The 16,348-nt window shown below is 49.6% G+C and overlaps 1 long non-coding RNA gene across 5 annotated transcripts in view; it reads left to right on the top strand.

The window, feature by feature from the left end:
- LOC149354297 (uncharacterized) overlaps positions 1 to 16,032 on the top strand; it is a 62,497-nt gene extending 46,465 nt beyond the window's left edge. For all 5 annotated transcript variants that reach the window (XR_016291300.1, XR_016291302.1, XR_016291301.1 and 2 more), the window contains 3 exons: positions 13,219 to 13,251; positions 14,234 to 14,551; positions 15,759 to 16,032. This is a non-coding gene — a long non-coding RNA (uncharacterized LOC149354297). The remainder of the gene's footprint in view (positions 1 to 13,218; positions 13,252 to 14,233; positions 14,552 to 15,758) is intronic.
- The last annotated feature ends 316 nt before the right edge of the window (positions 16,033 to 16,348 follow it).

Below are 16,348 nucleotides of genomic sequence, written 5' to 3'. Positions count from 1 at the left end.
CAAGACCCTGTACATCTGTTGCACGATCAAGCAATAAACCTATATTTCTCCGGGCAGTAGTTGCTTGCTCACAGCACACACCACAGTTCTACTCAGCAAAAAAAAGAAAACAAGAAAATCGATACAAAACCGACTTATTGCCTAAAATAAATAACAAATAACCTGCGTCTATCAACGAAGAATCGTATCTCTTAGCCAGGCCGCGTCAAAACAGAAAAAGGCGAAAAGGGAATGGATGTTCAGCTCGGGAAGGCGGTTCCAAGAGCTGGTGTTGCCGAAAAATATGCGAGAGACATGACGCCATTATGGCCGGACACCAGGGTGTTCACAGAACGGTGTCTACAGTCACCGAGGAGTTCTTCTGGCCAGGTGTCCAAAGTGACGTTAAACGCTTTGTTCGCTCGTGTGACGTGTGCCAGCGCACAGTTCCAAAGGCAAGAGTTGGTCCCGTACCTCTGGGCAAGATGCCAGCCATCGACCTATCGTTTCAAAGTGGCTTTTGACATTGCGGGGCCAATCTCTCCAGTATCTGCCAGAGGCAATAGATATATGTGCTTACGCTGGTCGATGTGGCCACTCTTTATCCTGACGCTATTCCATTGAAGACTGTTGACAGGTATCCAAGTGGCAGGGGGTCTTGTGGAGATGTTCTCGCTATATGGGTTCCCGAGGAAAATTTTGAGTGACCGGGGCTCGAACTTCAAGTCGTAACTAATGAAGGAGGTTAACCGCCTTTTGTCAGTAGGCAACTACTAAAAACGCCAAATCATCACATGGGTAATGGGCTTGCAGAGCGGTTCAACGCGCCCTCAAAAATATGATCAGGAAAATGTGCCAGGAGAGACCTACTGATTGGGATAGATACCTCCCAGCTCTTTCGTTCGCTTACCGCGAAGTACTGCAAAAGAGTCCTGGGACGGTATTACAAGTTTTTGTCTCAACTTTGAGACTCTGACGTCAAAATTTTATTTATGGCATACTGCAGGCCGTGAGGCCCAAGCAGGAGTGGATACAGAACAGAACACAAATTGAGCAATAATACCAAAGTGCAAGCAGAAAACGAGCAGCGCGAAATTACATGGAAAAGAAAAAGAAACTAACAAAACAAACTAAAAACAAACTAACAATGGTCACTTATCAGGTCAAGAGACCCTACACACGAAGCTGGTAAGCTGTTCCAGTCACTGATGGTTTGTGGAAAGAAAGAGTGCTGAAATAAGTTAGTCTTTGCAAAGTACAGTGTCAGAGAAAGGGGGTGGGAGTGTCGGGTTTGTCTGGTGTTCTGTAGATTAAGATACGGCGAAGAATTAATGACGACAGCGCGAGTCGTTGACCGCGGAATCAACCAATTAGCAGCGAGGTTGTGGTGTCTAATAGTAGGGTTCCACCCAGGAAGCATTTAGTTGCGCAATAAGGGACCGTATGCTAAAGTTTTGCTGTAAACACGCCGTTAATAATTTGAAGAATGTTTTATTTCGCTAACAAACTATGTTTCAAACTCAACGACATAAAGCAAAAGAAGCGTCCTCAATTTTGTAATTAAGTTTGCTCTTCAGTCACTTTTGCTGCCGCGAGGGTGCGCTGACGCTGGAAAAGCGTCGGTAGGTTCTTTCCTTCCTCCATGGTCGGTAGCGTCGGCTAGGTGGCGTGAGCTGCCGCCTGATTCAAAGGATTCAGCCATGTATTCAGCCTTATCCCTCCACGCACATATTCAGCCATCGTAAACATGGCAGCCAGAAAAAAAAAGCAGCTGATTCGACGGCTGTCCTTTTTTTTTACACACTGCATAGAATCAAGGTACTGTGCTGACGTCTTAAGTGCGCGGAAAAATCTATTTAAAGGCAGTGATTGCTACGGGTCTGCCGAGATCAATTTGCAAGGAGCGCTTGGCTCGAAAACCGGCGAAGGCAGCTTTAAGGCAAGTTCACACTGGCGAGTTGCAAACGTGGGCAGGAGAGGGAGAAATACTCTCAAACACGTGCGCTGCGGGACACCCCACTGTTGCCGTCCTCCCCTGGGCTGATAATCCGGCGCGCGGAGCAACGTCCGCGGCTGCTTAGCTACCGGTCACGCGCGTGTTTGCGTCTGTATAACAAAAGCAGCAATGTTGTACGAAAGACCAACGTCTTCTAGGTATCATTGTTTTATTGTCGGTGGCGGAAATAGTCGACGAAAGTAGAAAAAAACAAACGCCGCCAGTATGTACGCGCACCATGTTATGTGAAGGTCTTAGCACGTCTGCAGTGTCCATTTCTTCACCGCTTTTCCGCCGGTCCCGAGTTGCATTGGCAGTGGGCGTAGTTGTGGAACAAAAAATACTTGCGCCAACAAAAAGCTTAAACGTTAGCGCACTTTGTGAACGATATGCAGACAGAAACAAACCCACTGCCTGTGCCTAATATCGGGCGCGGAACGAAGCGCAGCGCCTGGGTTACCAAACTACAATCTGTGCAGAATTTTAAAAGATCAAGTATTTGGACGGCCTTGGCAGAGTTCTTTTAATTCAGCAGTACACTATGTGGGGACTTCACAAATTTGGCCACAACTTCGTTTCGCCGCCCCACATGATCGTCAATATCGGGAGGGAGTGGGGATCGCCACCTGAAAAAAATAAACATGTCGTTAGTGCAAAAATACTAATTTAATTTGCACAGCATGGCATGAATAGAAGCGGCGACATGAACTTTTACCAAACTGCAAAGTGAGGAAAAATGCAGCCATGGCAACGTAAGATGAAAAATACACGGCATGCGCAGGACGGTAAACTCTTCCCCGCATTGTAATAAATTATTCGACTGAAATCGCATCGAATGCACTGTAAAAAAAAAGTCCACACTATGCATAACCGTGCCAGAGATACAACAAACGCAGCGACTTGAGCAGTGCCCCTACCCGATTGAGATTGGAATTCTTAACACAGGTGCGGCGATTCTGCCTGTCAGTAAGTGGTAATAGCGTTCCATTAGCGTACCAACCTATTAGATCGTGTAATTGCACATTTTCTGGTATTTGTGCACCAGTGAGTACTGGCGGGAGCGGAGAAGGCGAGAATATGAATTGCTTTCAGTCAACTGGCTTGTATCGCTCGTAGTACGAACAGCCCTACGCAAGCGGCAGGAGGGGCCGAATTTCAATTTCATCGCGCTTATCTCCGCAAACAAACATTCTAATCATCTGAAGTGGATTCGTTTCGGTCATGTACTCGCTGTTTCCAAAATGTTCAGTTTGTAAACGGGGTACTCTGTCGCAAGCTCAGCATCTAAACTGTCTCACTCGCCATGTCCAAGCAGGCAGCGAAAGCGTTCATGAAAAACTGCGCTCCACGAAAAACTGGATATTCACTGCTCTCCGCGATATTGTGTTTCAACACATTTTGCTTTCGTTTTTCTAACATGCAACACCGTGCCGCATTCGCCCTAGAGGCAACCGGCGACAAAAAAGCACGCGTGAACTGCGAGCATGGCACTCACCGATGCTGATCCTTCGCTGCGTCGAGGAATGGTCGCTTGCTCCCAGTTGGTTATTGCAGGAGCTAATGGCATAGCACACACGAGGATGGACACTAGGCGAACGCCCATCCAAAATTTCTAGGCTTGGCAGGAATAAAACGGGCGAATGACACTTTCAGAGACCGCAGGCTGCTTCGTCTGCAGCCCACCGGCTGCAAATTATCAGTCCAAGATGGCGTCGGCGGTAGGCGGCGCTCGAGTAAAACAAACATGGCGGCGTCCAGGTATCGAAACTAAAATCATGTATAGACCAGAATCCAGAGCCGCTCTTGGGCGCGGCCATTTTCCGCCGACTGGTGCGCCGCGGTGCGGGAGTTTCTTTGGGGACTGCGGGGCTGTGGCAGCTCCGCGGTCGCGCCTGCATATAGACCTTTTTCAGTTTTAGCCTCGCTCCCAGCACGCCGAACACCGCCATGTTGCTTTCCTCCTCTCTGGCTGGTTCGGAAAGGCGGTGTCCGTGCGTCCCGTGCGTTCTCTGCGGTTCTCCGTGTTTACTGTATGCGGTTGCTTAGCTGTACTAGCCCGATTTGGGTGTATGTGCGATTAAAGCTGAACCGAGGTCTTCGGGAAACCACTGCGCAGTCGTCTGCTGTTCAAACAACTACATTAAGCGAAGGCGGCTTGAAGCGGAGCAGTGTGAAGAACACAGAGAGCCACGGCGGCAGTGCGGTTGCGGGCTTTTTCAGCTACACATACCTTACACGCGAGCACCTACTGCTGATGTCGCTAAGATATGTGTTGTCTGTAACCCTTGCAAAATCAAAACATAAGTAATAACTTGGGTAAATGATGCAGCAGCACGGCGGGTTACGTGAAACATTTCTGTTATAACCGCCGATACTGGCGACTGATTACATAAAGTCAACGGCACTGTAAACATAGCTATTTGACAGTACTTGAAAGCCATGATGCATTGCGCAAATGCCACAGCTGTTTGCTTGCAGTAAATACCCGATAAACCAGCAGGACTTAAAAAACTGAAGGCCGCAGCTTTGGCGTGTCCACCTTGCATCGTGACACCTCATGCTTCGACCAAATTCTTTTTTCAACTGACGCCATAATGCAAAGTCCCGATTGTTTAATAAAAATGTCTATTAGGGACGTGCAATCAGCAGGCACGCAGTGCCCACCCGACCACACGCACGCGCTTTCTCGCTCTTTCGGCATTAATCAGCGGCCGCACCAGATATGCAGATATGCTCCTCAATAACTGTCACAGCAGGTGCACCAGTTTCAAGTGTATAAATTACATCGCGTTCAAAGGCCACGACTCTCTACTACTTCTTTTTCTGAGTTTAGCGAAGTGTCAGACGACGCGAAGCTCCAAATCCAGTTTCCTCTGTTCCTGCGACACTTTGCTTCGACGCACGCCGCCGACGGATGCACTGGTGCTCCGAAGAGCGCTGCCACACACTCGCATGTCCACGCTAAGAGTGGACCACCCTACATGTGCACGCTTCACCAGTTATTTTACCGTTAGTACGAAGTAATCAAGGAATTTATGCAAAGCCAAAAGCCGGAACAGAATTCTGTGCACTTATGCACTCCAGCGCTGCCTTCTCCATGTAGCACTACAGAAAGTACCGTTTTTTAGGACAGTGCGGAGGGAAAATGTAGTGAAAGACGCGGTCGAGCGCAATTTCAATCAGTTCGTGTCACCGGCGCAACGCAGATCAGACCGCTTGAGCACTTGACAGCAACACTGCTGTTAGCTCGGAAGGGAGCGGTTTTTCTTTTATAATTATAACTACCACATAGAAGCGCTCAGCAAGCTCCGTGCTCGCATTAATAAATGTCTCCATTATAGATACCAGAAAGCCGTTAAAGAAATTGCGCACACTTGCGTAGAAGCGCACCTCCAATGCCGATTTTCGGCACAACTTGCAGGGAAACATCCGCGTCGCCGCTCGCCGAAACACGGGCCATTTTGTTCACAGTTGTTCAGTGCATACAGTGCAACACTTTGCAGGCCAAAATCATGCAAAAATCAACACTCGGATAAGGCTGAACAGCGCGGCGAGTACTCGCTGCCTGTATCGCAGCGGCGGCCGCCCAAGCCAACATGGCGGAGAAATCGGCCAGACGCAAGACGGCGCTGCTGTCGAAAGATGGCCGCGCGCATCTGAAAAAGTCGGGCGCTAAAAAAACATTGCCGAGCATACTTCCGCAGCGTGGCTGTATTGCAGGAAGTATTCACGTTATCAAAGGGAGCCCACTGATGCGTTGTAATGACATTTAGTTTGACATTCACGTGAATTGTGCTGACGCTTAGAACGCGCTCGTGCTTATATCGCTACCATCTTGGTGCTCCACTGCAAAAAACAAAAAAAACTTTTTTTGTTCAATATCAAGTATTATGTGTGCGGCTAGCATGCAGTTCCAATTCCTATGCACTCTTAATCCTTCGGCCATAAAGTACCACCCACAAACAGGGCTTTCTTGTCGCATGCGTGGGGCGCCAGTTTATCAACAAATTACCGCGGTGAGCTTAACTGAGTCGCAGCGCCAACAAAAAACAAAATTTGTCATGGTTTACGCAACCTGGTGCATAAAAACGTACTTTTGCTCAAATTATCAAAGCTTGAATAGATATTAGCAGCGAATCCAGCTTTCACGAATTCTGAGGTCCGAAGTCACGTTCATTTTATTCGGTAGCTCTCGCCTCGTGTGACAGCGTTGCGTAGGCGTTTGGCTAAGTGTGAATGAATGTATTAAAATCGCGCATATTTTCCTATGATTAAGGTAGATAGCAAAAGCAGAAAGACACTAGGGTAAACCCTTTACCCCCTATTGATCCCTATGACATAAGTGCGGAAAGAGCAACTGAAATCGGTAGCGGTCGTGCTTACAATCCTGTACATGAAATATGTTTAATGGAAACTAGAGCAAGCTCAGCGCAAGGAGGTGATCGAAAACACGCGCTTCGTCGGGACTACCTTCAGTCTGCAGCTCGCCTATCCAGTTACTACACCACAGAATCAAATCAATAAATCCACATTCCTGTGCCTAAAATTATCATAGATGATAGCGCACGTAAAAGACGGAAACAAACGACACGCCAGCGCAGAATTCTGCTTAGAAGTACCGGTTTCCAGTCCGTACGCTATCTGGCCGACTGCTCCGCGGGAAAAATCCTTGCTCTTTGCAGTACTATTACAGAATTTCCCTGAGCAGCGCCGCCGCACCAGCGGCTCGGTGGAGCAGCGTCGCCGCTGCGGTGCCAGCGTTTAGAATCCTGAGCCAGCAGAATATCATCATTGAAAAGCGTAGCGCGAAAAACGAGACACTGAAAAGGTGAAGACAGGACACGAGCGCTAATCATCAATATCAATATCATCGTGGTGGGCACAAACAACGAGACAGACGCGCACTGCTTCGCCGTACTTACTCACATCCAAATGACGGAAAAAAACTCGGAGATGTCACGTTAACGACTAACATCGCGCAAGATAACCAACCGCAGTACTGTCTGGTAGAGGGAAAATGTGAGTAGTGACGCACAGCACACACCCTCATACGTTATGATGAAGCACTACAACGACAGAAGCGAACACGTAAACATGCATTCTACGCGCGGCGCCGGCGCGACCCGCAGTCCATCGGGCCGCGCGCGCCGATAGATGGCGACTGGTGTCGAGAGTAGGGGCGCGCCAGCAGCCTGCGTGTGAGGGTAAAACTCCAGTGCGACGCGCGCGCCCCTGTCAGGAAGGCGGGGGCAGTCTGACAGCTCCCGCTGTGTTGCGCGCGCCGTTGCGAAGCAGCTGTGTGCGTCCTTCCCGAGCATAAAATGGCGCATAACAACAGCGGGACACATTGCTGTGTTGTAGGATGCAATAATACATATATGAATTCGCCTCGGACAAAGTTTTATGGATTTCCAAGGCGACATTGGTTGACGGCCTACCCTTCGCTACGGGCAACGCGCGCGCGGGGTTTCTGGTCAAACAATGGTCATACCCGTGCGGAAGACGCTTACTTGACTCATGCATTACCTCCTAGACAGGTTTTTTAGCCACGGCACATTCAACAGACGCGGAGGAATGCCAATGGCTCTCTGGGAACCCTTCCCTCTTCGTGCACCCACGATTGCCGGTCATTGACTTGGCTGTCAACAATATGTGGGCTTAAAAAGCCACGCATAACTCGCCCGTGGTCACACCCGAGGAAAAAGCCCAAATTTTGCGCAGTAAAGAATCGTTTACCTTAGTTCTAGTTATGCGCGGAATCCTTGCTCGCTGAATTCCACTGCGCCTTGTCGTCCAGCGTCTTTTTCGACCGTAAAGGCACGTTTTAAGGAGCAGCGGCTACATGTTCCTGATAAATCTTTGCTCCACATCTGAAGGACTAGGTGATAATTTGCTACAATAAACATATATCTAAATGTCGAAGATTCAGGGTACTTGTACTAAATGTGCACAAATTAAACAAAGCATGAAATGAAATTCCGCTTCTTGAGCACAAGCTTTCGGCAAGAATCCTGCATGAATTAGCTGGGATACTCCTTTTTTGCAGAATCCGAATCAAACAGTTTGATGTTTTCCGCATGACTTTCAGTGCGCACACCGAAGGTGCGGCAAAAGGGAATGTAATGAAGTCAGGTTTGCGTCGTTCGCTCAAAAACTGGAGTTTTCTAGTTACCTCCAATGTTATGCCGCCTGGCCGTCTTTGAAAGTTTAGGGTAAGCCTTTTTAAATGCAGGAACACCCCAGGTTTGCGGGCGGCTCGTTTTTGAGAGCGTTTCACACCGCTCCAAAAACACAGCACCGGCAGCAGCGTGTTTACATTTGCCTGCGATACCTGCTTTGCAACTGCAGCCCGCGGCAACAAGCTGTCTACTGGAAGATAGCTACATAAAAAAAAACTGAGTGAGAGTGCAGCGCTGACAGGCATTAGATATAAATATTTCTTAGCGTTAATTTTATCGTTTTCGGTGGCGCAGTGATGCTTGTCTGCGCAATGCACCGAGCTGCTACTTCGCTCCCGTCGCACGACACCACCTCTTTCACATTGTGTACATGGCCTGCTTCAAAAAGCTTCGTGCCTTTCCTGACGTTCGCTCCTCGAAAGAATTTTTCAGCCTCATGATTGAATAGGTCGAAATCCCGCCTCTACGAACAGCGGCAGCCGCTAGCAGACGCCATCCCTTCGAAGTCGCGGGGCGAGCCTTCCTGACAGGGACGAGAGAATGACCGCGTGGGGGAGCTGAACGCAGCCTCTACGGTGGAGGTGCCTGGCGGGTGCAGGGTGCCTATTCTAGGCGACCGATTTCGGTCAATTAGTTACGGTTCGCGAAGCACATGTAAAGCGGGGAGGGAGCGTAACAAATCGATTTAAGCCTGTCGCGCGACCTCCGCGACTCGCCAGTGTGAACTCAACCTAGCCTGCTATCGATGGCAAATATGTGCTCCAAGGGGATTCGTGATTCTATTTATTTTTGTTCAGAAAATACCCGGCGACCATGAATAATCACACTGCAGCAACGGCCGACATACGGAAGCAGACCGGTGCAGCTGCTGGGAGCTTGCAATCTCACTGCGGGAATTAAGAGCCGGCACGCCCGGTCACTGCGACAACAATCATTCTTCCGCCTCGTAACCAACTCATGCCGTCCGCTTCGGGTTAAGCACTTGATATTCGTGTTGGTGTTTTTGCCGTTCCGTTCGGATGATGCTCAGATGACGCCGCCGGGGATACTGCGGTGGCGAAAGTTTATGCGAAGGAAGTCCTCCTTCGCCGCCGCCTTGTCTTGGGGGTCTCGCCGGAAAGCGCGCACCTTCTGCGACTTAACTTTGACAGTGGTCTCCGCAACTCACCGCAAACACTTGTTCACAGTCGGTTGGGCTACGCCGACGTTTACTTCATTTCCTACGGTGACTTGAAACCCACCGGCGGCGAAGGCGCGCACAGGCACTTGCCGCTCCACTGACCGCGCACTCACCCGCACACCTCCAAGTTCAACGGCGAGTTCGTCGCACAGCCATTATGCTCCTTCCTATGTCAAAACAACTCGTCCGGCACGTCAAAACCGTCTTCATGCACCCTCTTGCACCGTTGCTCGCGCGGCCACCGGCGATGTAAACAACCGCCATTTTCTGTCTCAAGCGGTTTGAGACCACTCGTTCCAATCCCGAAAAACCGTCTCAACCGGCTCGCATAATTAGGTAAGCAACGTCAACACTTCTGCACGTTTGTGACGTCGGCCGGTGACGCAAAAAACCAATATGGCCGCTGGTCACGGCCGACCAATAGGAACGGGCAAATGAGACACTTTTTGAGACACTTTCCGATTGAGACGATTTTGAGCGACTCGTAATCGCGCCCCTGTTGGTATCCGCTACGAGTTCCTCTTTTCCCCAAAGTCTCCCTCCCCCTTCAGTTCACATTGCCAGCCGTCGCGCTAGCCATCATCTCCTCCAACCCAAGCCCCAAATTATCAGCAACTCCAAAGCCGCAATCAATAATTTCTGTAAAGACCGCGGATATCTCCCGTCATCCTCCGTCTCCTACTATCTAAACCTCCCACCCACACCATCCACCTCATTTGGATTCGCGCACATTCCTCCCTCCCAGGGAAGGAGGCCGCCCACTCACACACCCGAGACGATATACTACCCGGGCGGTGCCCAGCGCATAACAACAACCCCCCCCCCCCCCCCCCCCCCACGGTGCCACCACGGAGTGAGGTCAGCGAGGGACCGGTCTACCACTTATCAGGAAATCACTGTACAGTTTTGACCGACACCTTTATCCACCGGCGCACAGGGCCCTAACCCGCACGAAATCTCCTGGCGTCAGCTTCAGACGCTCGCCTTCCCAAATCCCGCCGCTCTATCTCCTATCTACCCCACCGACTACTCTCCCAACTTCAGATTCTGCGGTGGGCACGCTACCCTATCCCACATCATGTGGGCCTGCCCTATCAACCCATTCGCTTATCTCTACCGAGGAGCAGTGGGCGACCGCGCTGCGCAGCTCGGAGCCGAGCCTCGTCCATTGCACTGAGCTCTTGGCCATGCTACGGGGTTGACCTGCAGCGTTATGAACGGCTCCGCTCCTCCCACTCGACTAATAAAGTTAATAAAGCGTGTCGTACCTCGAGACACGCTCGAGCAGCGATGTCGATCGTGGTAGCTCTGCAAACCTTAAAGGAGCTCTGAAAAACCTTCCGAGTAGAGCACATCAACAAGCTCAACCACTGCATAATGTTGTCATGACCACCCGGTCCAATTAATATACTTGTACACGAAGCAGAGAACCCACAATCTCGCGCAGTTTGCGAGCCATTTCCGGCGACTTTTTGATGATCGCACCCTCCTCCGTCCCTAGATGGCTATTGGTTAGATTCAGACTTCAGCATGGGCGTCCACAGAACTTTTTCCAGGGGGGGGGGGGGGGGGGGGGACACCCGATTTCCGGGGATGGGGGAGGCGGTAGGTTTGTAGTTGTTTTCTACTAGTGCATAAATAATATCCGTAATTCCGGGGGGGGGGGGGGGGGGCAACTGCCCCCCTTGCCCCCCCCCCCCCCCCCTCCGGACGCCCATGGACTTCAGGCAGCTACCATGGCCGTGGCCAATAAGCCGCGTAGCTCCGGCGAGTCACGATGCTCCGCCAGCGGCGGTGGGGCCGGCGGAGGAGCGCCGACCTTTCAGCGTGCATAAAGTGACGAGAGGAGAGGAAAATGGGCGAAGACGCTGAAATTCTTATTTTGAGTACAGATAACTTAGCTTCTACAAAGCGCATTAAAGAAATTTTTGCTGGACAATACTCGTGGAGCAGCCTGCCTCAACATCCCAGACATAGAGCAACCTTATTAGAGCCCCTTTCAGCGCCCCTTTAATTGTCCTCCGCTCACTAGGCTGCCTGTTACGGCGCTGCGATCGGTATGGAAAACTGTGTAGCGACTGTGCTAGGTAACGTTTTGTTTCGTTTTACGCGACAGCGTAATGGCGTATACAGCTCGTTCGGTCGAAAAGCCGTCGGCGCCGTAGTTGTCGGCACCGCGCGTCGGAAAAAATCGTATTATGCCAACCGTTTGCCGCAGGATGTTCCAGATGGTGTCATGCGATTCAGAGTTTCGTGCTGCATAAACTTACTCGGTGAGTTAGATCCTAGCTTACGCAGGGATTCGAATCGGTGACCTATAATCGGGATAACCAGCGACCTATACGGGGTTGCCTGAAAAAAATTCATGCGCGGTTCGGGTGTCCACCAAGACAAGTGAGATTGTTACTGCGTCATTTCCTTTCCTGAAAAAAAAAGTAAATTTTAGATTTGTACAACGGGCAAGGTGTCGCGCCGAACGGGCGATTGCGTTCCATTGAATCCGCGGCAGCGCTGCAAGACGCTGCCGCGTTCCACTCTTACAGGCGAAGCTAAAGCGTCCTCCAGGTTTTTTCATGTCGTTTCCTTGTTTTTCACGGCTTACGTAACCGCGGAAACTGCGACCAATTACAGAGGACCAAAAAAAGATCGGACAGCACACGGGCGTCCTATGAGTTTCGTCTCCATCGAAACGCGGTCGCCGAGGCCGGGATTTAATGACGCGCCTTCAGCTTCGGCAGCCGAACGCTGTAGCCACCAATAATAATAATGATAATTGGTTTTTCAGGAAAGGAAATGGCGCAGTATCTGTCTCACATATCTCACACCTGAACCGCGCCGTAAGGGAAGGAAGGAAGGAAGGAAGGTAAGAGTGAAAGAACAAAGAGAAAAAGAGGTGCCGTAGTGGAGGTCTCCGGAATAATTTCGACCACCTGAAGATCTTTAACGCGCACTGACATCGCACAGCATACGGGCGCATAGTTTGGACTCCGGGCCATCAGGGCGTTAGAGGTAATGAGGCTGCGGACGCGGCTGCCCGAGCGCTTACCTCCCGGGCACCTCATCCAGGCTCTTCCGGCTCAGAGATTGTGCAACCGCTTCTCCGGTTCAGAGAAATTCTGGACGACTATTGCGAACGCCATCGGCTTTTCCCGGTCCCTGCTAAGGGCCTGAGTAAAGCTGATGAGCGAACTCTGAGGTGCTTGCAGACCAACACTCTGTTGTGCCCTGCAATAGCGAAACATTTCGACCCCAAAATTGATGGGCGCTGCCCTCACTGTGGGGAAGTATCCGATACCTTCCACATCGTTTGGGCCTGTCAGAAGATCCTTCCCTTCCCCCCAATCCTTCCCCTTCCCGAGAGGCATGGGAGGCAGCCCTGCTCAACTGCTCGGGGCTGGAGTCTCAAAGGGCTCCAGTCCAACGGGCGCGAGTAGCGCCCTCGTCCAGCGGGGTCCCGGACTAAGGACTCCACCCATGTAAAGGGCCATTTTTGGTCTGCAAACTCTCCTTTTGTTTATTAAAAAGTTTTTACCACCACCACCTTGCGTTCCGCCTCCATCGAAACGCGGCCGCCGCGGTCGGGTTCGAACCCAGGTACTCCGGCTCGGTAGACGAGCGCCTTACCACTGAGCCACCGCGGCGGGTAGCCGCCAAACCACGGCGGGTGCCAGGTGCCGTTTGTATGCTTCGGAACGACAGAGCTCCCAGGAGGTCCCCCCCCCCCCCGTCCCCGAAATGAGATCGTTTCAAGCCCATGTGACTCCTTTTAGCCAATGATATGACAAGATCCCTGAGTGGCTGTTGACTATTCCTACGGCGTGCGGTAATTTTGCCACTGTATGACGTTAGCGGTGTCTCTGCCGTTTCTCGTTTTCTCGTTGCAGACAGGAGAATGGCTGAAAGTCGGCGTGATCCCGGTAAGTGCACGTTTTATTGGCTTTATGCCATGCTGACTTGCTCTCTGTTGCGAAGGCACTTCCTTCGTACAGTCTTCCACGTATTTGTCAGGAACGCGCGTACCGCTGCAGTGCACGACGCATTGTGCCATTGTTGACGTGTGTGCCATTGTTGGCGTGTGACGCAGAGCCGGACACAGTATCCTATTGATCATGCGCTTTCTTACACATTGTGTTAACTCTTTATGCCGACTTAGAAAAGCTATTTCGTTCCCAGGGGCAGACAAAAATCTCGCAAACGCCGGCCGCAACCAGTGCTTGCAACTTGAGCGCTTGAGTGCTCTTGAAAATGTGGAGCACTACTTCGTCGCATACACATGGATATAGCGCATGTAAAAAAGAATCGACTGTTCAGGCGATTTCGCGCGTCTGGCTTGAAACCGACGTAATGCGGTCTTTTTAGCGAGCAATAAGGTGACTGCGTCGCAAAGGGCCTAGGCCTATGCTGCCTAACACGTGGACGTCGGTCTATCGCCCAGTCAGCGACCTTTGAACGAGCACGCCGGCGAAAGAAATTGCGCGTACGCGCGCGCGCGCAGATCATACGAAGGGCTAGCTGTTGGTTTTCGTCCTGCCATCTTTTTCTGCCAGTCGTCCTACGCTGCCTTCTGCACGTCGCTTGTGGTTGGCCTGTTCAGCCTCATTTGTTTGATTAGGCTTAAGATCATGCAGTTCTCGCTGGTACACCACTCAGGTTGGTCATTTGAGATTGCTTAAGAACTCACGAAATCTAAAGATGTCAACAGGTTAAAAAGAAAAGAAACACGCAAAATAAATGTTCTATTAAACTTCAGTTTATTGCCGTGTAGCATCTAATCAGTAGACCGTAGTCGTTCACTGCAACTCAGCTGACGGCTCACAGACTGCGCGCGAGCAAGCATCTGTGTTTGCATTTGATGAATAGTTGGTAACGTGGAAACTTAACTTTTCTTTCCTCTTTCAGAACAAGAGGAAGCAAATTTTTTTACGGAGTTTGCCATGGCAATTGAGGAACGCATCGAGCCCATACGTGAACAGAGCCGAATTCTGTCTTGGATGTTGACAGTCATAGAAACCAGCGTAGAAATGCGCCGCCTGCAAGCTGCAGAAGGAAAACAAGACGAGGACGTAGACGTGAAGCCGGTTATCCCAATTCTTTCAACCACGACGGAACAGGAAGACCAAAAGCCGACAATTTCCGTGGTTCAAGAACCAAACCAAGAATAAAAAAAAGAAGAAGACAAAAGGCAGTACTAAGCTGCAACAAAAGATTCCAAATATGGCAAGTTTAGCCCCATTCCCTCTTTCAGTCACCGATCGCAGTGTTTGATTAGTTAATTTCAATCAACAAATCTGAATTATTTATTTACTCATTGTTATTAATATTATTGTTGTTTTTATTATTGCCTTTGCAATTTTTTATTTTATTTTGCTTTTTAACGTTTTGAGCACCTGTCATTTGCCACCTGTGTCTTGGCCCATCCCCCGCAGTGGGTATACGCACCATTATTTTGAGGACAACAACAAAGTGTAGCCATGTCCATGTCGAATTGCATATTTTTATTGTGAATGTTAACGACCCATTTCAAGAGCAAACACAAGGCTCACAGTGCATTGAAGTTGGTGGAGCCCTGCGCAGTCCCATGATTTTCGTGTCTGCCGATGATAAGGGGTGCGAACTCTGGCGACCCCATGCAACCCATCTCCCGCTTTACATCCTAGCCCTTACTTGCACCAGCCCATCGGCTGGCCCATTTCTGGGTAATATGATGGAATAGCAAGTGCTATTATTGAGTGGATGCATTTGATAGAATGTCATCAAATTTTCATTCCATTTCAATGCCAGCATAGTTCTTGTGAACATCCAGGAAGTGCAGTCTTTCTTGGGATGGCAATTACTTCTTGATTACTTAAGTGCACTTTCTAGCTGCATCGGCCAGTGCAATACGCTGTCTGATGCATTTAATGAACGGAAGCATTTGTTTGGGCAACTGCCAATGCGTCTTTCAGTGAGAGCTCAGTTCGAAATGCACGAGAAAACGAGGGCAAAAGAAAGGTACTATGTGCAACACGAATGAGCGCAGTGTGCTTGCTGTCTTGTACTCTTCATCTTCTTTGTTGTGTATTTCGAACTCAGCACTGGAAATGAATTAACCGACTGGCCCGAGGAGTCTTGTTGAATTCTGTGGAAGGCATCCCACTTGTTTTGTGTCCCAGTGCACGGACGCATGGGCCTCCTGGAAATTACCATATTAATGTGAATTTAGCCATCCCTTTTTGAACTGCTTCGAACCATAGGAGGCTTAATTTCGCATTAATGCGGTAAGAACTGCATGCACTAGCGTGCAGCCCTGTGTGCTGGTAGCATGATAATATTTAAAGATTCAGAAAAAAAAAACTAGTCAAAGTTAGAACCTTACAACGTATATGAGCAACAACAGCAATATTCGGGATTGGCAAACTTGCTTCCGGTTTTGTTTCTGTAACAGGTGCCAGCACCATCGACACCAAAGCAAGACCAAAGGGAAAATCGGGGAAGTCAAGGAAGTTGTGAAGAGCTGGGCTTGTTCAATGCGGACTCAACCGTAGCAAATATTTTGAGTGCACAACTAAAAATCCTATTTGTTTTTCTGTATTGCATGATGAAACACTAAACCTATGCAGTGATGCAGATTCTATTGGTCAAGGTTGTATTATTGTATAGCTCCTATTGCTTTATTGGTTGTACTGGTGTATAGGTTCAATTATATTGCCTACAACTGGTGTTTGTGTGTGTATATATCTGTCTATCCCCTTAGCTGCATATTAGGCATGCATGTATGGCAAGCACATTCTATATATTGTGGGTGTGTAGCTCCCGTAACACTAAAAGAAAAATGCATACAGCTGTATTTTATATGAGAATGTATTTTGAAAATTTAAAGCAAACTGTACATACTTCCAAATGCAGGATGAAAACTGTCACATTTTCACAATATCACAGGAATATTTAGCTCACACAGAGCCACAGCTGACACCAAAAAGCAGCACAGCTTGGTGGTAAGCTCATTAGAGGTACAAAAATGTCACAGCACAGGTT

The sequence above is a fragment of the Amblyomma mixtum genome, chromosome 3 (genome assembly GCF_055824585.1).
Source record: "Amblyomma mixtum isolate Tamu chromosome 3, ASM5582458v1, whole genome shotgun sequence".
Classification (NCBI taxonomy): domain Eukaryota; kingdom Metazoa; phylum Arthropoda; class Arachnida; order Ixodida; family Ixodidae; genus Amblyomma; species Amblyomma mixtum.
Note: the sequence above shows the minus strand (reverse complement) of the source record. Positions and strands in the feature narration are given on the sequence as shown.